The following is a 20,387-nucleotide window of genomic DNA, read 5'->3' as shown; positions in this document are numbered from 1 at the left end:
AGGATTCACGAAGTCAGCCCAACCCCACCATGCCCGCTAAACTCTGTCCCAGACTGCCAGGTCTACCCATTTTTTTAACCCCTCCAGGGACGGTGACTCCACCACCACCCCTGGGCAGCTTGTTCCAATCCCTGACCACTCTTGCAGGAAAGACATTTTCCCTAATCCCCAACCTAAACCTCCCCTGAGGCCATTTCTTCTTGTCCTACCACTTGATGGTAAGGAGCAGACCCCAGAGCTGCTCGCAGCCAGGCTCAGCCTCGCAGGAGCACCCCTGAAAAAAAAAGAGCGACAAGCCTTTGGGTGCAGCCTGTCTTCTCCTCCTCCTTTTCTTCTTCCTCCTCCTCCTCCTCCAGCCTCTGCCGCTGTCTGGGGCGGAGCCGCCCGCCCCAGCCCCCGCCCCGCTGCCGGGAGCGGGCGGCGGAGCCGAGCTGAGCCGTGCCGGGCTGCGGGGACAGGGACGCGGTGGTGCCACCTCCCTCCTTCCCTGCCCTTCGCTGCCCCCATCCCACCTTCTGCTGCCAGGGTGCTGGGTGGAGAGGGGAACATCGCTCGGCGGGGCAGGGGTTCCCCCCCTCCCTCGGGGGTTCGGAGACCTGGAGGATTTCCCAGCGGTGGCAGGTAAAGGGTTGGACTGGTTGGACTGGGAGGAAGGGGTGGCCTGTTTCACATCCTCCCCTTCTCCTGCCTTTCTCTGCGGGGGGGTGGGGTGTGTGCTAGGTGCCTCTGGGAGGGGGGGAATGATGCTGAGCGCGGGGGTGGGTGGGGTGGCGTGAGTGTGTGACAGATATGCCAGGTTTGACCCCCCCAAAAGGTGCTCTGTTGTCTCAAAAGGTGTTTATTTCCCCCCCAAGAGGCGTTTACTTCCTCCCCCCCCCCCCAAAAGATTTCCCCCCCCCCTCCGGAGGGTGTTTCCTCCCCCAAAAGGCATTAATGTGGCTTCCATGCCCCCCCAAACTGTGTGTGTCACACCCCCCGCTCCCCCCTCCCCTCCATGAAAGCCTTTACTTGGCTGGGAGCATCCCAAGCAAAGTTGGGATGCGCTGGGCTGCTACCATATAGTGGGGGACAAGGGTGGGCACCCACCTGAGACGGAGTCCTGGCGTACCCCCTTGCGTCTACAGGACCACTCCACTCCCCCAGCCCCCCCCTACCCCCTCCCAGTTGCCAGGGTGTGGATCTGGCCACCCCCTTTAGGCTGTACTTGTTTTACAGGTAATGCTTCATTTTCAAACACCGCTCCCAAAATATTGACACCCACAGTGTCCCACGGTCCCCCGGGGGCTGTCCGGTGCCGTAAAACCCCCGAGGCAGCAAAACCTCCCGAAAGGGAGGTTTGTTCTGCTTGCCCTGTGGAGGAGCATCCAGTACCCAAACCTTCCTAGCACCCCCTGAAGGATGCCCTGCCTGGGGTTCTTTTTTAAGTGACACGACCCCCGTGTTTAAGGACCCCAGATTGCTTGCCAGCGCTGAGCAGAGAGAGAGAGAGAGAGGGAGGGTGAAGGTAGAGGGTGTTACATTTTTGTCTTGATGCATTGGTCAGAGAAAGGAGTCACTGAAAGGAAAGAAAGAGGGGGGAAAAAAAAATAGGAGTCATCTCCTTGCTGCTTTCTTGAAGCTCTTTCCCAAGTCCTGTGGCTTCACCGCCCAGAAAAAAAAACCTGGGCGGCGTTGGAGGAGTTGCAGTGGGAATCCGAGCCTTCCCCTGGAAAAGGTCTGCTGTAGCAATTCCTGCCGTTGAAGGCTGTGAAATTTCACCCCTGGCAGGATGGAAATGGGGAGTCTTCAGCCAGAGGGGAAAAAAATAAAAGAAAAGGAAAGGGAAAAAAAAAACCAAACCCTAAAACCAAGCCCAAGGCAAACAATAAACCGGCACCACCCTGTCAAACTCCCCCCTGCTCTGCCGGGGAGGGGTTTAGCAGAGGTGGGCTTGGACACTTCAGCTCGTGTAGCACTTGGCGTGATTGTGGCGGCTTAAAGGTTATTTTGAGGTTGGGAAAGGGATTATGGAGAGATGAGCAGAATAGTCCTGACCGTGCTGCAGGGGTGTGTGTGTGTGGGGGGGAAATCAAAAGAGAATAAGAATAAAAATGGAAATATGGGGGGTTTTTTTTGGGGGGGTGGGGGTGGTGGTCCTTTGTCCCTGCACGCAGGAAATGCTCACTCAGAAAGCTCCTCAAGGTGTTTGGGTTGGTTTTTTTCTCTCTGTTAGAAAGTTCTGCCCTACGTGGAGACCGTGGGCAGGTGTCCCTGTGCCTGTTGTGGGAGGGAGGGAGCTGGAACTGGACTCTCTGTAAGGTCCCTTCCGACCCAAATCGTTCCGTGAGCCTCTGAACCTGCGAAACGTTAAACCTGGCAGTGCTGTTTGGATGCTAGGTAATTTAGGTTATGGCTTGTGAAGGAGTAAAAGTTAGAGTGGTGCTTGATCTGGAAGAGCTTGTTTCGGTTTGGTTTGGTTTTGGGGGGTTTGGGGATCACAGTGATGCTGTGCTGCATCTTCTTCCAAATTGCTGGCTTGCACTTGGCTGAAGAAGGAGCTGAAGTAAATGGATTTCCTGCCTTGCATTTTGGCTGCCACCTCTATGTTCACCACTCATCAGATTATTGCTCTGGGAAAAAAGTCCATTAGTGCATGACCCAGCCTTTAGCCATGCATCCTGAATCCTTAAATCCTCCTTCCCCATCCCCCCTGCCCCCCATTATTCCCCTCCATCAAGACCTGAAGCATCTCAGCAACGACACTCCGGCGATGATATTTAGCTGCGGAATATTCCTCTGGGATTTAAGAAGGTGGCAAAGAGAAGCTCTGCTTTGGAGGCAGAGTTAATTTTAGAGTGGGTGTCTCTGCCAAGCTGTACTTTTTCCTTAGTCAAGAAGCAGGTTCTGCTCTTTCCCTGCCCCGAGTTCCATGCTGGAAGGTGAAGCGTGACTGAGAGCTGTCCTGCACGGTGCCAAGGAGCAGCACCGGGAACAGGAGCTCTGCTTGGATCAGTTGGTTGGGTGCCAGGGTGGAGATTCAGAAACTGCTGGCTTGGAATGAATGCTAAAGGGGTTTAGGTTTGGTGGGGGTTTTGATTTTGCAAGGCAACAAATTGCTTTTATCAGCCAGGAAGGGATGGAGATGGTGAAGGGATGGAGATGGTGAAGGGATGGAGAGAGTGAGATACTAGAACCAGCTGCATGGGCCAAGGACTGTTTCATAGAATCAGCATAGACTGGGTTGGGAGGGACCTTTAGAGGTCATCTAGTTCAACCCTCCCTTCAGTGAGCCAGGTTGCACAGAGCCCCACCAAGCTTGACCTTAAATGTCTCCAGGGATGGGGCTTCTACCACCTCCCTGGGCAACCTGTTCCAGTGTTCCAGCACCTTCATAGTGAAGAGCTTCTTTCTGATGTCCAATTTGTCCTACTTTTCTCCACAAAACATCCATGCACATTTGATCCCAAGTGGGTGCCCTAAAGTCACCAGAATTGGTATTTTCAGGGATTTGTTGTTGTTTATATGAAGGTGTGGGTTCCAGTAACTCAGGGTTGCAAATGGTGTCATGGGTTGAAGCCAAGATGGTTCCCACCCAGCCATAGGTGATAGCAGCTGGCTCCTTCACCATTGTTGTTTGCACTTTGATGCCCACAGGTGCTGGAAGTTAGGTCTGGGTCCCCTTTTAACAGAGACATCTACAGGGAATATTGTCCCTGAACTTGCTTTGTGAGTCTTCTTAAGAGGGAAGATGAAAGGCTCTGGTTGCACCTTTGAAAGGCTTTGCAGCTACAGGCTCTGTGTGTGAAGGTGTTTGGGATCACTAACATTAAAAGTGTTGGATGTGGATGGAGCCTTGGTGCTCCTCCTGACAGCAGCAGACAGGGGGTGTAGGAACCTGCTTTCCTTGGAGGCTGTGGTCCTGGCTTGAACCTCCTTTTTCTTGAGGAGATGGATCCAGAGGGGCTGAGCTCCTGCCCAAAAGTCTTTTAATGAGCTGCTTAGCACCTTCTGCCTCATACTGAGATGAAGAGATGGGATCCACCTGGCTGTGGCCATAAAGAGGCTTCCTGGGGCTCCAGCTGTTGCTAATTGTGCTTTAAGGAGGCCAAACGGTGAGTGAAGAGCTGACTGTGTTGGTTCATTCTGGTGCAGTGCTGCTGGTGTGAGGAGGCTGCTGTTGCTTTGGGCTTTGCTGCTGCTAACTTGCAGCTCCTGTGAGGTGAGTGGTGTCTTGGCTTCTCCCCTTCTTTGCTCAGGGCTGTTTGGTTTCTTTTTTCTCTCCAAGATGATTGTATATATAGGCTGTGAAGCTGAGCGAGTTCCTTCTGCTCAGGAGAGGGCAGTGTCACACCAACCATGTGCAAATCCACGTGGAGATGACAACCTTTGTCCACCCAAGGCTTTAGGAGGGTCAGGCTGGGCTGCAATATCACAATGCTCTGGGTTGGAAGTGACCACTCAGCAGGGACATCCTCAACTAGATCATGTTGCCCAGGGCCTTGTCCAGCCTCACCCTCAATGCCTCCAGGGATAGAGCCCCAACCACCTCCCTGGGCAACCTGTTCTAATGCCCTCATGGTGCAGAACTTGTTTCTAACATCCAATCTAAACCTGCTCTTCTCTAGTTTGAAGCCATTCTCCCTTGTCCTATCACTTCAGGACTTTGTAAACAGTCTCTCTGCATCCCTCCTGTAGCCCCCTTCAGGTACTGGGAAGTTGCTAGTAGGCCTCCCCAGAGCCTTCTCTTCTCCAGGCTGAACACCCCCAGCTCCCTCAGCCTGGGCAACCTCTTCTAGTGTGGCTGTGGGACCCAGTCACCTCTGTCCTTCTCCCCCATGCAAAATACTCCCCTTCCAGCTCTGGCTCCCTGCCCCTGAGCATGCTGCTGCTGTTGAAGAGACCTCTCTGTAGGAACGTTGTTAAAGCATGATGCTGGGAAAAGGGATTTAAAAGGCTGTTTATAGCTCTTGCCTTTCCCTGCCAGCCCCTCTATAAACAGTGATTAGATGCAGCTACTTTAATGCACCTCTTGACTTTCAAAGGAGGCAAGGAAAGAAAAACCCAAACAAAGCTGCGTGTTGGTGTTTTGGCTGTGCTGCTTTTTTTACCTCTTTCAGCTAACCACTGTCTTCTCCCCACTTCCTCCATCGATACCCACAGCTAGTGGGCAGGACAAAACTGCCTGAAGATTTGCTTAAATGGCTCAAAAAGCTGAAAATCAAAGGGGAAAAAAGAGAAAAGCCTTGTTTTGAATGGGTCATTAAATATTTTTGGAAGCTTTCTGCCAAGGAGTGGTTTCAAGGTACAGGGTGTTCAAACAAGGACCTTCTTGGGTGGTAATGGGCTTGGGTTTTTGGGTGGCTTTTTTTGCCCTCTGCTTGTCTCTGAGGGTTGAACTGGATGAGCTTTGAGGTCTCTTCCAAGCAGTACTGTGCTGTCGTCCTATCTCCATGGAGGTTTTCACATCCTGTATCCATTCCAGGTTGTGCTTGAGCTCTGTCTCTTGTCCATCTGCTCTTTGGGCAGGATCTGCTGTGTGAAAGCTGCTTCTTCAGTGAAGATTTATTTTGATGCACTGATTTTTGGTGTATGTGTGTGTGTTTCCAGGTGTATCTAAATCAGATTCCCCAGGTTGGAGGGGCTCTGGGCAAGCTGATACAGTGTGAGGTGTCCCTGACCCATAGCAGGGGGGTTGGAATTAGATGATCCTTGAGGTCCCTTCCAACCCTAACAACTCTATGATTCTGTATTTAAAGTGTGCTGGTCTGGTTTTTCCAGTACAGTACAGGTTAGGGGTTGACCTGCTGGAAAGTAGCTCCATGGAGAAGCACCTTGGTGTCCTGGTGGACAGTAAATTATTCATGGGACTGCAATGTGCCCTGGTGGCCCAGAAGGCATCTTGGGGTGCATTAAGAAGAGTGTGGCCAGCAGATCAAGGGAGGTTGTTCTCCCTCTCTACCCTGCTCTGGTGAGTCCACACCTGGAGTACTGAGTTCAGTTCTGGGTTCCCTAGTTCAAGAGGGACAGGAGATGGACCAACAGAGGCTGTGAGGGTGATGAAAGGACTGGAACTGTGTGATGAGGAAAGACTGAGAGACCTGGGGCTGTTTAGGCTGGAGAAGAGAAGGCTGAGAGGAAATCTTCTTAATGTTTGTAATTGTCTGCAGGGTGGGTATCAAGAAGGGGCCAGGCTCTTTTCAGTGGTATAAGGGGCACTGGGTACAAACTGGAACCCAGGAAGTTCCACCTCAGTGTGAGGAGAAGCTTCTTCATTGTGAAGGTGCTGGAGCCCTGGAGCAGGCTGCCCAGGGTGGTTGTGGAGTCTCCTTCTCTGGAGACTTTCCAAAGCCACCTGGATGCCTTCCTGTGCAGACTCCCCTGGGTGATGCTGCTTTGGCAGGGGATTTTGATGGTCTCTGGAGCTCGCTCCCAAGCCCTACCACTCTGTGGTTAAGAAAAGTGCTCCTTAGTGAATATTTTCTCTTCTTTTCTTTGCACTGATCTATTATTTGGTGGATTTTTTTGGTGGGTGTGGTTCCAGGTGTTGCTGAAGTGGGCTGGGATGGTCTTGGTTCTTCTTCCAGCTGGATAAAGAGTGGGATGGGGATAGGAAGGAGGCAAACAGCACCTTGCCTGGGATGATGCACAAATCTGGGCACCAGCTCCATCCCCAGCCACCCACATCTCTGCAGAGTCTTGCTAGCAGCTAATCTCCTCCTTGGAAATAGCTCCCACTGGCTTGAACATAATTCCTTAGCCATGACAAAATTGAATCCTCCTGCTCTCTAACCACCACGTTTTCCACATCACTGCCTGCTCAGGGCTTGGAGCTTTCCATCAGAGGCTTTGCCTGATGCTTTGGGGTCCAGGCCGCTGGATCCTGGAGGGCTTGGAGTTGATGGACTGTAAATTTCTGCTTTGCTTGTCTGGGAATGCTCAGAAGGATCTGTTTCACTTTCAGGTTTAACATGTGGCACTGTGCTAAAGCAGCTTTTTGTCTTGCACTCTTTCCTCTTAGAGCAAGCTGGCCTTTAATTTTTAATCCTGCTTTAGTTGGCTTTTTAATCCTGCATTTTCTCTTGAAACTCTGCTGTAACTTCTGCAATCTCTTTGTAAATCTTTGCTCTCTGCATTTGGCTTCCTTTCCCTCCCCCCTCCCCACCTTTATGAGCTGAAATGAAACTTGTCCTTCCCCAAGACAGAGATTAGATGCACAGTGCAGAAATATTTTGGCCATCCACCGTTTTTCAGTTGCTCTGAGTTTCAGGTTGCTCAAGGAAAGCATCTTGCATCTTGTGGTCAAGTGTTGGAACAGGCTGCCCAGGGAGGTGGTGGAGTCACCATTCCTGGAGGTGTTAATAAACCTGTGGATGTGGAACTTTAGGGCATGGTTTAGTGGGTATCACAATCACAGAGTTGTCAGGGTTGGAAGGGACCTCAAGGATCATCCAGTTGCAATCCCCCTGCTGTGGCCAGGGACACCTCACACTACAGCAGGTTGCCCAGAGCCACATCCAGCCTGGCCTTCAAAACCTCCAGGCATGAGGCTTCTACCACCTCTCTGGGCAACCTGTGCCTCTGTCTCAGCACCCTCATGGGGAAGAACTTCCTAATGGCTAATCTAAATCTCCCCTCCCCAACTTGGATCCATTCCTCCCCCAGTCCTACCACTCCCTGACACCCTAAAAGGTCCCTCCCCAGCTTTCTTATAGCCCCCTTCAGATACCAGAAGGCTGCAATAAGGTTTCCTCAGAGCCTTTTCTTCTCCAGACTGAACAACCCCAACTTCCTCAATCTGTTTCCCTAGGAGAGGAGCTCCATCCCTCTGCTCATCCTCATGGTGGGGTTGGGTTGATGGTTGGACTTGGTGATCTTGGAGGCCTTTTTCAACCTTTGTGATGGTTCTATGATTTAAAGAGCAGAAGGTGAGGGTCAGTGTTCTTGAAGGGCTGGTTTTGGTGGAGCACTGAAAAAGATAGAAGCTGGGCTGCAGCATCCAGGTGTTCTTCTGAGCCACTCTAATAGATTGTTCTCTTGGACCATTTACCTTGTATTGATGAATCACAGAAGCATAGAATGGGCTGGGTTGGAAGGGACCTCCAAAGGTCATCTGGTTCAACCCCCTCTGAAGCTCTTGAGTTGATGATCATCTAATCATGAATCAAATTGCCTAGGTCTAAAATCAAGCCAATGGTCTGGTTGTCTACTGCAGAACTGCAGCCAACCAAGATTACCTTCTCAGACTTGGAGATGCCTGCAGCCTCATGGCTAGAGGTTAGGACTTGATGCCCAAAGCTAAAGGGATGATGTGTACCAGGTGTTCCATGAGGATGTTGGGAAGTAGGTCTTGGAGCAGGTCACTTAAGAGCTTGGAGACAACTTGAGGCTCATGTCTAAGCTTGCTGTCCTGCTAAATATCTTAGGATCTTGCCACAAGGGTGGAAACCTGGTGGTAAGGGGCGAGCATGGTCCTTCCAAGAGGTCCCCTGTGTGTGAGCCTGCTGCCCCCTACCCTTGTGGGTGAAGTGCTCTCTTTTGAGCAAAACCTCGGAAGATAGTTGTAAAACTGAGAGATGTTCTGGGTCATGCCTCAGCTCCTAGGGCAGTGGTTGGACTTGATGATCACAAAGATCTCTTCCAACCAAAAGGATTCTCTGATTCTAGGTGCCCTTGCTGTGCCCTGTTCACTTCCATCATAGAATGGTCCAGGCTGGAAGGGACCTCCAAAAGTCAGCTAGTCTAACCTCCCTGCACTCAGCAGGGACATCCTCAACTAGCTCAGGTTGCCCAGGGCCCTGTCCAGCCTCACCTTGATTGTCTCCAGGGATGCAGCCTCAACCACCTCCCTGGGCAACTGCATAGTAAAGAACTTGTTCCTCATATCCAATATAAATCTGCTCTGCTCCAGTTTGAAGCCATTGCCTCTCATCCTGTCCCTGCAGGCCTCTGCAAACAGTCTCTCTCCAGCCTTCTTGTAGCCTTCTTCAGGTACTGGCAGGCTGCTCTTAGCTACCCCCAGAGCCTTCTCTTCTCCAGGCTGAACACCCCCAGCTCCCTCAGCCTGGCCTCAGAGCAGAGCTGCTCCAACCCCCTGAGCATTTGCCTGGCCCTCCTCTGGACCTGCTCCATCAGCTCCAGGTCCTTGCTGTGCTGAGGGCTCCAGCCCTGCACACAGCACTCCAGCTGAGGTCTCCCCAGAGCAGAGCAAAGTGGCAGAATCACCTCTCTGGCTCTGCTGCCAACACTGCTTTGGCTGCAGCCCAGGCTGCCCTTGGCCTTCTGTGCTGCAAGCTCACACTGCCTGCTCCTGTCCAGCTTCTCCCCCCCCAGCACCCCCAAGTCCTTTTCCTCAGGGCTGCTTTCCATCCCCTCCTCCCCCAGTCTGTATTGATAGTGAGGATTGTTCCAGCCCAGGGGCAGAGCCCTGCACTTGCTCTTGTGGAACCTCCTGAGGTTCACCTGGGCTTCCCCTCTCCAGCCTGTCCAGGTCCCTCTGGATTCCATCCTGCCCAGGAGCAAGGTGTGGCTGAGGACTTTCCAGGTCATGCTAAGTGGAGGTACTGCTTGTGCCCAAACCCTCTCTGAGACACAGAGAAGACCTTAAGCTTGTTTACAGGGATTGACCAGGGTGGTGAGGTCACTCTGGCATATTTGGGTGGATTGTGGGGTGTGTGTGTGGTTGGGTTTTGAGCTTGGGTTTTGTGTGCCAAGAGGTAATTTAGTGCTTTCCTTGGGATTAAATATTTCCTGCCTGTCTCAGCTGTTGATGCAGGAAGCAGTCATCCAACCTTTTGACCTTTCTTGGAGACAAAAAAAAAAGGCTTTATGGAAAAAGCAAGAAGTGAATGTTCACACCATTAGGTGTGTTTAGGGTATGACCAGCAGCTGAGAGAGGTTCTCCTCCCCCCTTTACTCTGCCTTAATGAGGTCACTTCTGGAGGCCTGGGTCCAGTTCTGGACTCCCCAGGTCAAGAGAGACAAAGAACTGCTGGGGAGAGTGCAGGGGAGGCTGGGGAGAGGCTGAGGGGCCTGGAGCAGCTCTGTGAGGAGCAAAGGCTGAGAGGCCTGGGGCTGAGAGCCTGCAGAAGAGCTGGACTGGGTGAGCTCCAGAGGCCCCTTCCCACCCCCAGCATGCTGGGATTCTATGAAAACTAATTTGTCTTTCTGACCCAACCACTCCTTTGTACAAAGAGGCTCCACAGAGAAGTTCCTTGAGGCTGTCAGGGGAGGTGATTTACTGTAGGCAGTTGCCTGATCCAGCAATGATGATGTTTGCAGGTATTGTGGGAATTTTGCTGTCAATCTACCTACTAATTATGCCTGGATCTTGTCAATGAGACTTTAAACTGCCAGTCAAACCTCCTGCAGTTTGAAATGCAGCAGAACAGGCAGCCCTTGGCTCCTGCTTTGGCTGTCCAGGCAGAAACTCAGGATGGCTCTCCCTTGGACTCTCTCCAGCAGGTTTTGTTCTCTCTTGAACTGGGGAGCCCAAAACTGGACACAGGATTGGAGCTGTGGTCTCAGTAGGGCAGAGCAGAGGGGGAGAAGAACCTCCCTAGCCCTGCTGGCCACACTTTCCTTGCTGCACCCCAGGATGCCATTGGCTCTCCTGGCCACAAGGGCATATTTTGGTCATCCACTGATTTTCAGTTGCTCTGAGTTTCAGGTTGCTCAAGGAAAGCATCTTACATCTTGTGGTCAAGTGTTGGAACAGGTTGCCCAGGGAAGTGGTGTAGTCACCATCCCTGGAGGTGTTAATGTGGATGTGGCACTTTGGGGCATGGTTTAGTGGGTTTGGTGATGTTGGGTTGATGGTTGGACTTGATGAACTTGGAGGCCTTTTTCAACCCTGTGGAGAGTTTGGGGCTTGCTATTAGTTGTGGAATCAGTCATCCCAGGAGGCAAGTTGAGACTCATGGCTTCTCAAAATGTCTATTTTTAGATGCTTTCCTGTTCCCATGCAAATTATGTTCATCACAAAGGCTTGTGCTGAACTTGTAAACCCTCTTTTCTAGCTCAGAATGCCTTCCAAAAATACATGCATATTGCTGTCTCTTTTTTCCCCCCTCTGTGCTCCTACAAGCTCCTGAACCACTCACCACACTGCATTTGATGCTCTGTAAAGACAGAGCAGTGGGTGGCTTATATTTTAGGGGTGGGTTACCCCCACTTCCTTGGGCTGTGACAATGGCTTCAGCAGTTGATGGTGTTTGACAGCCTTCAAGCTTAGAATCCTACAATGCTTTGGCTTGAAAGGGTCCTTAAAAAAAAATCTAGTCCACCCACCTTGTAAGCAGGGACATCCCCAACTAGATTGGGTTGCTCAGAACCCTATCAACCCTGGTCTTGAATGTCTCCAGGCATGCGGCCTCCATCACATCTCTGGGAAACCTGTTCATGTGTTCCACCACCCTCATAGTAAAGACCTTCTTCCCAATGTCCAGCAACTGTCCAGAGCAGTCTTGAGGAGAGGGACTTGGGGGTGTCAGCTGCTGACAAACTCCCCAGGAGCCAGCAGTGGTCACTGGCAGCCCAGCAGGCAGCTGTGTGCTGAGCTGCATCCAGAGCAGGGAGAGCAGCAGCACAGGGAGGGGATTCTGCCCCTCTGCTCTGCAGCAGCACAGGGAGGGGATTCTGCCCCTCTGCTCTGCAGCAGCACAGGGAGGGGATTCTGCCCCTCTGCCCTGCCCTGCCCTGCCACACCTGCAGCACTGCCTCCACTTCTGCTGCCCCAGCACAAGAAGGACCTGGAGCTGTTGGAGCAGGTCCAGAGGAGGCCACAAAGATGATCAGAGAGCTGGAGAACCTCCCCTGTGTGGACAGGCTGTGTGTTTGGATTCAGCCTTGAGACGTTAGAGCAGCCTTCCAGTACCTGAAGGGGGCTACAAGAGAGCTGGGGAGGGACTTTTGACAAGGGCTGGGAATGACAGGACGAAGGGGGGAAGGGATTGAAGCTGGAAGAGGAGAGATTGAGACTGGAGATATGGGAGACATTTGTTACAGTGAGGGTGGTGAGACACTGAAACAGGTTTCCCAGGGGGGCTGTGGATATCCCCTCCCTGGAGGTGTTCAAAGCCAGGCTGGATGATGGTGGAGCTTTAAGTAACATGAGCTAGTGGAAGGTCCCTTCCAACCCAGACCGTTCTATGGCTCTTCCTAATATCCAAGAACTGCCTAATGCCCAACTGCTTCTCACAGCTGTGCTTATACAGAATTAACCAGGTTGGAAAAGCCCTTCAAGATCATCCAGTCCGACCTATCGCCCAACACCATCTCATCAACTAAACCATGGCACCAAGTGCCTCATCCAGGCTCTTTTTAAACACTTCCAGGCATGGTGACTCCACCACCTCCCAGGGCAGCACATCCCAATGGCCAATCTCTCTTGCTGGGAAGAATTTCCTCCTAACATCCAGCCTAAACCTCCCCTGGTGCAGCTTGAGACTGTGTCCTCTTGTTCTGTCACAAGTTGCCTGGGAGAAGAGACCAACCTCCACCTGGCTACAACCTCCCTTCAGGTAGTTGTAGAGAGCAATAAGGTCTCCCCTGAGCCTCCTCTTCTCCAGGCTAAGCAACCCCAGCTCCCTCAGCCTCTCCTCACAGGGCTGTGCTCCAGATCCCTCCCCAGCTTTGTTGCCCTTCTCTGCACACCTTCCAGCAAGTCAACATCTCTCCTAAACTGAGGGGCCCAGAACTGGACTCAGCACTCAAGATGTGGCCTAACCATTGCTGAGTACAGGGCAGAATGACCTCCCTGCTCCTGCTGGCCACACTGCTCCTGATGCAGGCCAGGATGCCATTGGCCTTCTCTTTCCTCTTCCGCCTGAAACCCATAGGTGGAATCTACGCCCGAGACAGACTCTGTGTTAAACCCCCAAGCAGCTAAACTCACATTTAACTCTGAGTTAATCTCCTGAAATGCAGATTGCTTGCAGTCCTCATTAAAAGCCTAATTTAAAGTGCAAGGTTGACAGCTCAGCTGGAGATACCTTCCCTTATCACAAGCATTCCCTAATCTCTCTCCTCTTTCTGTTGGTTTTTTTGGTGTGTGTCTGAATCTCCAGGCTCTTGCTCTTGGGGAGAGCTCTGTGTTAAAGGCATGTGGTGTACTTGTGGGTTGAGACAGCTGTAGATGTTAAAATGTTAATGTGATGGGGAAATAAGAGCGCTCTGGTGTCTCCCAGGCTGCCAGCCAAGGCTTTGTTGCTTGCAAGGTCACGCCACTGCCTGGACGTGTTCCTCAAACACAAACTGGGCAGGTTCTCCTGATGCAGTTTTGGGTTGTGTTTTGGTTTTTTTGCTTTGCAAAGGAAAATAAATTAAAGCTGCTTCTAGCAAGGGAGCTGCTGTCCTTGAAAAGGTGGGCAGGAGCAGTGTGGCCGATGGCCAGCATGGGAGGGAAGGACCTTCCCTGCGCTTGTACCCAGGCAGCTATCAGCCCTGCGATGTGTTGTGGTTTTGGCTCTGCTCCTTGGGGGATGAGAAGTAACTGTGCGTAAAGAGGAGCTCAGAACTTGCTCTGTGGTTGGTTTGGTGGACCTCTAGAGCTTGGAAGAGAGTCTCTGGGTGCAAAAATGTCTTTGGTGTGTTCCCCTGGCGGGGAGTGAGTGTAGGTGTGGTGCTTCAGGATGTGGTTTAGTGGGCATGGTGGCTTTGGGTTGATGGTTGGACTTGATGATCTTAGAGGTCTTTTCCAACCTGAATGATTCTGTGATTCTCTGATGTCTCTCCTGCTGTCATAGTGGCTATGGTGGAGGCAGGAACCTGGACAGCATGGACAGCAGGGGCAGGGAGGGTATTCTTCTCTGCTCTGCTGGGGTCAGCGCTGGAGTCCTCAGCGCAGACAGAGACTTGTTGGAGTGGGGCCAGAGGAGGCCAGGGCCAGAAGAGACCAGAAACATGATGGGAGGGCTGCTGTAAGGCCAGGCTGAGAGGGTTAGGGTTGTTCAGCCTGGAGAAGAGAAAGCTTCAGGAACACCTTCTGGTGGCCTTTTGGTACACAAGGTGGCCCAGAAGTTGGGGAGGGACTTTTGAACAAGGCCTGTTGTGACAGGTCAAGGGATGATGGTTTGACACTTAAAGAGGGAGGTTCAGACTAGAATCTGAGGATTTTTTTGACACTGATGTGGTAAGACACTGTCCCAGGTTTCCTGGAGAGGTGGGAGAACCATTCCAGGTCAGGCTGGATGGACCTCTCAGCAACCTGATGACCTTCAGAAGTCCCTTCCAACCCAAGCTGTTCTCCAGTTCCAAACCTGAATCTGAGACCCATTTGTCTGCCCAGAAGAAAGTCATGGAGTGCAAGCTGTTGATGTTGAGTGCAAGGTTGATTTCTTTTGGTTTTGAGTTTCCATCCCTCAAAACCTGCTGGGTTGTGCTGCTCCTGTGCTTGGGTCTAGCTCCACCAAAAAGCTTCTGCAGATTGGAAGTGCTGTGTATAAGGGTCACCTCCGTGGAACTGTTGCAAACAGCTTGCCTGCTGCAGTCCATCTGTCAGGCTGGGAAGGTTTTGGTGCATGCTGATCTCAAACCATGGTAGGATTAGGGGGAATGGGAAAAAAGGTCTGGAGGTGCTGGAAGGAGTCTGGAGAAGGGCCATGAGGGTGAGCAGAGGCTGGAGCTGCTCTGCTATGGAGACAGACTGAGAGAGTTGGGGTTGTGCAGTCTGGAGAAGAGAAGGCTCCGAGGAGACCTTCTTGTGGCCTTCCAGGATCTGCAGGGGGCTACAGGAAAGCTGGGGAGGGACTTTTGAGAGTGTCAGGGAGGCATAGGACTGGGGGAAATGGAGCAAAACTAGAAATGGGGAGATTGAGATTGGATGCTAGGAGGAAGTTCTTCCCCATGAGTGTGGTGAGACACTGGCACAGGTTGCCCAGGGAGGTGGTGGAAGCCTCATCCCTGGAGGTTTTGAAGGCCAGGCTGGATGTGGCTGTGAGCAACCTGCTGTAGTGTGAGGTGTCCCTAGCCATGGCAGGGGGGCTGGAACTGGATGATCCTTGAGGTCTCTTCTAACTCTAACAATTCTATGATTCTGTGCTTGGCTGAATACCAGCACACTGGGAAGCCTTCACGATGCTGACCTGCCCCAGTATCACTTGGAGTGGGGTGATAAATCCCTTTGGTGCTGGATGGTAGGGTGGTGAGAGGTTGGCTGGTTAATAGCAAGGCTGGATTTGAGTCTTTGACCAAGAGACAAAGGTTGCTGCTGGGCTGAATACCCCTCATGTTCATAAGTATCTGGGGGTCAAGAAGGAAGGGACAGGTTCTGCTCACTTGTGCCCTGTGATAAGTCAAGGGGCAATGGATGTACACTACAGCACAGGAGGTTCCACCTCCACATGAGGAGGAACTTCTTCACTGTGAGGGTCCCAGAGCCCTGGAACAGGCTGCCCAGAGAGGTTGTGGAGTCTTCTCTGGAGACTTTCAAGCCCCATCTGGATGTGTTCCTGTGTGACCTGTGCTGGATTCTATGGTCCTGCTCTGGCAGGGGTTTGGACTTGATGCCCTCCAGAGGTCCCTCCCATTCCCTAACATCCTGTGGGCCTGTGATCTTCTTGCTGTTTTATAGAGGGAATGAGATTTGTTAGCAGGAATGAAGGCTGGGAGTTTATTATCAAGTTGCAACCTGATGTCCAAAGTTTCTTAGAGCTCTCCTCTAGGGAATGGTTCTGTAGGTGTCCTGGAGATCCCCTTTTAAGAGCAAAATAGCCTTAAATTTTGGCTGTCCTCCATATTTCTTAGTCATCTTCAAATGTTGAAACCTTCCTGTTGTGAGGAGCCTTAAATCCAAGCTTCTGGGACAATGTTCTGGTTGTACTGAGTGCTGTTAGCAGCCCCATGAGACAATCACTTTTGCTCTCTTGGCTGCTTCTCCCTCAGCTCAGGGAAAATATTGGCTTTTCCCCTGTTTTCTTGGACTTTGTAGCTCAGCAGCATGATCCATGGAGGGACACCAGTGGCTTGGAGTCTGCTCTATTCCTCTTTCAGCAATTTGTGGGGTGGATATAGGGGTATCATAGAATCACAGAATTGTCAGGGTTGGAAGGGCCCTCAAGGCTCAGCCAGTTCCAACCCCCCTGCCATGGGCACGGACACCTCACACCGGAGCAGGTTGCTCACAGCCACATCCAGCCTGGCCTTCAAAACCTCCAGGCATGAGGCTTCCACCACCTCCCTGGGCAACCTGTGCCAGTGTCTCAGCACCCTCATGGAAGCTGTGGATTGAGGGTAGGTGGAGTGTGAGGAGCAGGGAGCCCCTGAGGTCACAAACTTGGGTAGCTGGGAGGTCAAAAGATGACGTGGTCACTTGTTTCCACACCTTCTCTTCCTGGCCATGATGTGCTTGCCTATCTCTGCTGATGTTTGCAGAGAGTGATAAGAGAGGCTCTGTAGCAAGGGAGCTCTGCAGCAGATAAAAACCTGCTGTGCACAAGAGTTGTGCCACCAAGACCTTATCAGCACCAGGAAAACAATCCCCAAGCCCTGGGAGAGATGTGGGTGGTTTGGGGCCTTCAGTAGCACAGAAATGTTCACCCAGGATAGGTGCTGGAGGTGCTGCTACTGCTCTGTAAGTCCCTCTCAAATGTGCTTTTGTTCTGTTTTGGTTTGGTTTTCATATGAAGTGGGAAATGTGGGCTGGGGTTAAGGCTTGTCACCAGGGCAAGGATGGGGCTTAAATGGAGCCAACTGGGGACTGTGTCTGTTTGTGCATGGAATGAGCTGGCTGATGTTTAATGAAGATGGTAGCTGGTCTCAGTGTGGGATGAATTAAGTTAGGATCATAGAATTGTTAGGATTGGAAGGGATCTCAAGGATCAGCCAGTTCCAACCCCCCTGCCATGGGCAGGGACACCTCACACCAGAGCAGGTTGCTCACAGCCACATCCAGCCTGGCCTTCAAAACCTCCGGGCATGAGGCTTCCACCACCTCCCTGGGCAACCTGTGCCTATTTTTGTTTCATCCCCCCCCAGTCCTATCCCTCCCTGACACCCTCAAATGTCCCTCTCCAGCTTTTCTGTAGCCCCCTTCAGATACTGAAAGGCCACAATTAGGTCTCCTTGGAGCTTTCTCTTCTCCAGACTGCATAACCCCAACTCTGTCTGTCCTCATAGGAGCCTCAAGGATGAGCCCTCTGCTCATCCTTGTGGCCCTTCTCTGGATGCCTTCCAGCACCTCCAGATCCTTGGAACAGAGGCTCCAGAACTGGACACAGTGCTCCAAGTGGGGTCTGAGCAGAGGGGGAGAATCCCCTCCCTGGCCCTGCTGGCCACACTTCTCTTGCTGCAGCCCAGGCTGTGCTTGGCTCTCTGGGCTGCAAGTGCTCCCTGCTGGCTCCTGTTGAGCTTCTCCTCCCCCAGCACCCCCAAGGCCTTTTCTTCAGCACTGCTAGAAGTAGGTTGGGGTCCTGGAATGGTTAGAAATTACCTTTCAGATCATCTGCTCTCATGAGACCCCACTTGGAGTACTGTGACCAGTTCTGTACCCCTCCTTCCCCAGCACCAGAAGGACATTCTGGTTTTTATCCCAGTTTTAGCATAACTTCATGTCATTGGCTGTGAGAAGAAACTGCTTCAGTGAAAGAGCTCTCTAACACTCCAAGTAAATCTGCACAGCTTCTTGACCAAGCTGGTGAAGGATCTGGAGAACAGGGCTGGTGAGGTGCAGCTGAGGTGACCTGGGGTTCTTCAGCCTGGAGAAAAGGAGGCTGAGGGGAGACCTGAGTGCTCTCCAACAACAGGCTGGAGCCAGGTGGGGGTTGGTCTCTTCTCCCAAGGAACAAGCGATAGGACAAGAGGAAATGGCCTCAAGTTGCACCAGGAGAGGTTTAATTTGGGTTTCAAAAGAAACCTCTTTGCTGAAAGGGTTCTCAAACCCTGCAACAGGCTCCCCAGGGAAGTGGTTGAATCCCCATCCCTGGTGGTGTCTAAAAGACACAAAGTCGTGGTGCTGAGGGCCGTGGTTTGGCACCAGCCTTGGTAGAGTTAGGGAATGGTTGGACTGGATCATCCTGACAGATGACAAAACAATTCTATGATTTGCTTTCCTGTTGCACTGATGGGTTGGGAGAGGCTCTGAAGAAGAGTGCTTTGTGCCAGCTGGTGGCATGGCAGGAGAGGAAGGAGGGCAGGAGATGGAGGAAGGCAGGAGGTGGGACTTGGCAAGAGGTTTGCTTGCTCTGGGATGAGGTCAGAAGTCTGCCTGCCCCCTGCAAAGCCATGCTCCAAGGTTTCGGTTGTCTGAACCAGGGCCAGTCTGAGGAACATCAACCCTGGCTGTGCTGCAGATAATCTGAGCTGTTGAAAGAGGCCTGTGACAGAAGTGGGAGCAAACACTCATTGCTCATACCTTCTGCTGCACACAAACTCGGTGTGACCCTTCTGGCTCCCAGATTGGGCAATCAGTTTTACAGCAGAGCTCTTGCTGCTGCTCGGCTGTGTCATCAGCTAATGGGATTTAACACAGCATCCAAGGTTGCTAAGTGGGCTTGGTGATACCAACCTCATCCAAAGGAGCCAGAAGTTATTTAAGTGAAATGTGAGCTCCTGGGGCTATCTCACTCCAGTGCCTCATTGTAGCAAAGCCATCTGATTTCTCCCAGAATTGAGATGCTAACCATTAACTCTAGATTGACTTCAAATGTGGTGGAAGCCAGAGGAAAAAGATCATCTCCTGGTACTTGTTATAGCTCCAGCACCTTCTGCTGGAGGCAGCATCTGCTGTGAAACCACTGTTGCTTAAGCAGCACGGTCAGGAAACAAAACCAACACTTTTGTGCCACTGGAAGGTGGTTGCAGTGATTTCAAATCCTCTTTCTACCTGGAAAGCTGCTAGCTGGATCCCTGACTCATTTCATGCTTTTTAGAAGAGGTTGTTTTCTTCAGGGTGGAAGTGAAAGGCAACCTTGGAGCCTGGGGTTTTATCTAGGAGGAAGGAACAATAAGGAAGTGGTGGTAGGAGGAGGAAGCACAGAATGAGCACAGCTCATCGTAGAATGGTTTGGATTGGAAGGGCCTTCAAAGATCATCTAGTTCCATGCCCCCTGTCATGGGCAGGGACACTTTCCACTAGCACAGCTTGCTCAAGGCCTCATCCAACCTGGCCTTGAATCCTCCTAGCTCAAATGATGATATATGTGAACCATCACCTCTTGGTCTCTGGCATCAGATCTGGACCTCAGCCCAATTTCTTTTCTTGTGTATGATTTCTTTTTCCCAACCCATTATTAGGCTCCAGGAGCTAATTGTTTACAGAGGCTTGTGGAGCCCCCAGAGGGCCATTTGGGGGAGAGGAAATCTCTTGTGTGAGTGTTGTTGCTTCATGGCAGTGTCCCAGTTCTTGGTCAAGAAGCTGGGCTCTCTCAGTCTGCCCCCATAGGAGAGGAGCTCCAGTGCTTTGGTTATCCTTGTGGCCCTTCTCTGGACACCTTCCAGCACTGCCAGATCCTTCTTGTAAAAGGGGCTCCAGAGGTGCTGGAAGGTGTCCAGAGAAAGGCCATGAGGATGAACAGAGGGCTGGAGCTGCTCCCCTATGGGGACAGACTAAGAGAGTCGGGGTTGTTCAGTCTGGAGAAGAAAAGGCTCTGAGGAGACCTCATTGTGGCCTTCCAGTATCTGCAGGGGGCTACAAGAAAGCTGGGGAGGGACTTTTTAGCATGTCAGGGAGTGATAGGACTGGGGTGGGGTGGGGGGGTGGGGTGTGGAACAAAACTAGAAGTGGGGAGATTGAGATTGGATGCTAGGAGGAAGTTCTTCCCCATGAGGGTGGTGAGAGCCTGGCACAGGTTGCCCAGGGAGGTGGTGGAAGCCTCATCCCTGGAGGTGTTCAAGGCCAGGCTGGATGTGGCTGTGAGCAACCTGATGTAGTGTGAGGTGTCCCTGCCCATGGCAGGGGGGTTGGAACTTGATGATCCTTGAGGTCCCTTCCAATCCTAACAATTCTATGATTACTTACTTTGAGGGTAGCAGAGCACTAGAGCAGGCTCTGCAAGCTTATTCCAGTGCTCTACCACCCTCAAAGTGGAGTCTCCTTCTTTGGAGTCATTGAAAGTGCTGAAATAGGTTCTCAGGCATTGGAACAGGCTGCCCAGGGAGGTGGTGGAGTCATCATCCCTAGAGGTGTTCAAGAAACTTCTGGAGATGTCATTTTGGGCCATAGTTTAATGACCTTGGTGGTGTTCATTTGATGGTTGGACTCAGAGGTCTTTTCCAACCAAACCAATTCTCTGACCTTATGAAAAACACTTGGATTCAACCCTCTGCAACCTGCTCTAGCTGAACCTGCTCTTGCAGAGGGGTTGGGCTAGCTGATCTCCAGAGGTCCCTTCCAACCCCCACCATTCTGTGATGCTATGACTTCACATCCTCCTTGTCTCCTCTTAGCCACTGTTGTTCTCTTCTACGGGGTGCTT

At 51.8% G+C, this 20,387-nt stretch overlaps 1 protein-coding gene across 2 annotated transcripts in view; it reads left to right on the top strand.

Annotated features, from left to right (window-relative positions):
- The first annotated feature begins 394 nt into the window (after nt 1–394).
- GDPD5 (glycerophosphodiester phosphodiesterase domain containing 5) overlaps nt 395–20,387 on the top strand; it is a 272,894-nt gene continuing 252,901 nt past the window's right edge. For both annotated transcript variants that reach the window (XM_054164479.1, XM_054164478.1), the window contains exon 1: nt 395–621. The gene's annotated coding sequence lies outside the window, so the exon portion shown is untranslated. The remainder of the gene's footprint in view (nt 622–20,387) is intronic.

Source organism: Dryobates pubescens, chromosome 10, assembly GCF_014839835.1.
Source record: "Dryobates pubescens isolate bDryPub1 chromosome 10, bDryPub1.pri, whole genome shotgun sequence".
Taxonomy (NCBI): Eukaryota; Metazoa; Chordata; class Aves; order Piciformes; family Picidae; genus Dryobates; species Dryobates pubescens.
Note: the sequence above shows the minus strand (reverse complement) of the source record. Positions and strands in the feature narration are given on the sequence as shown.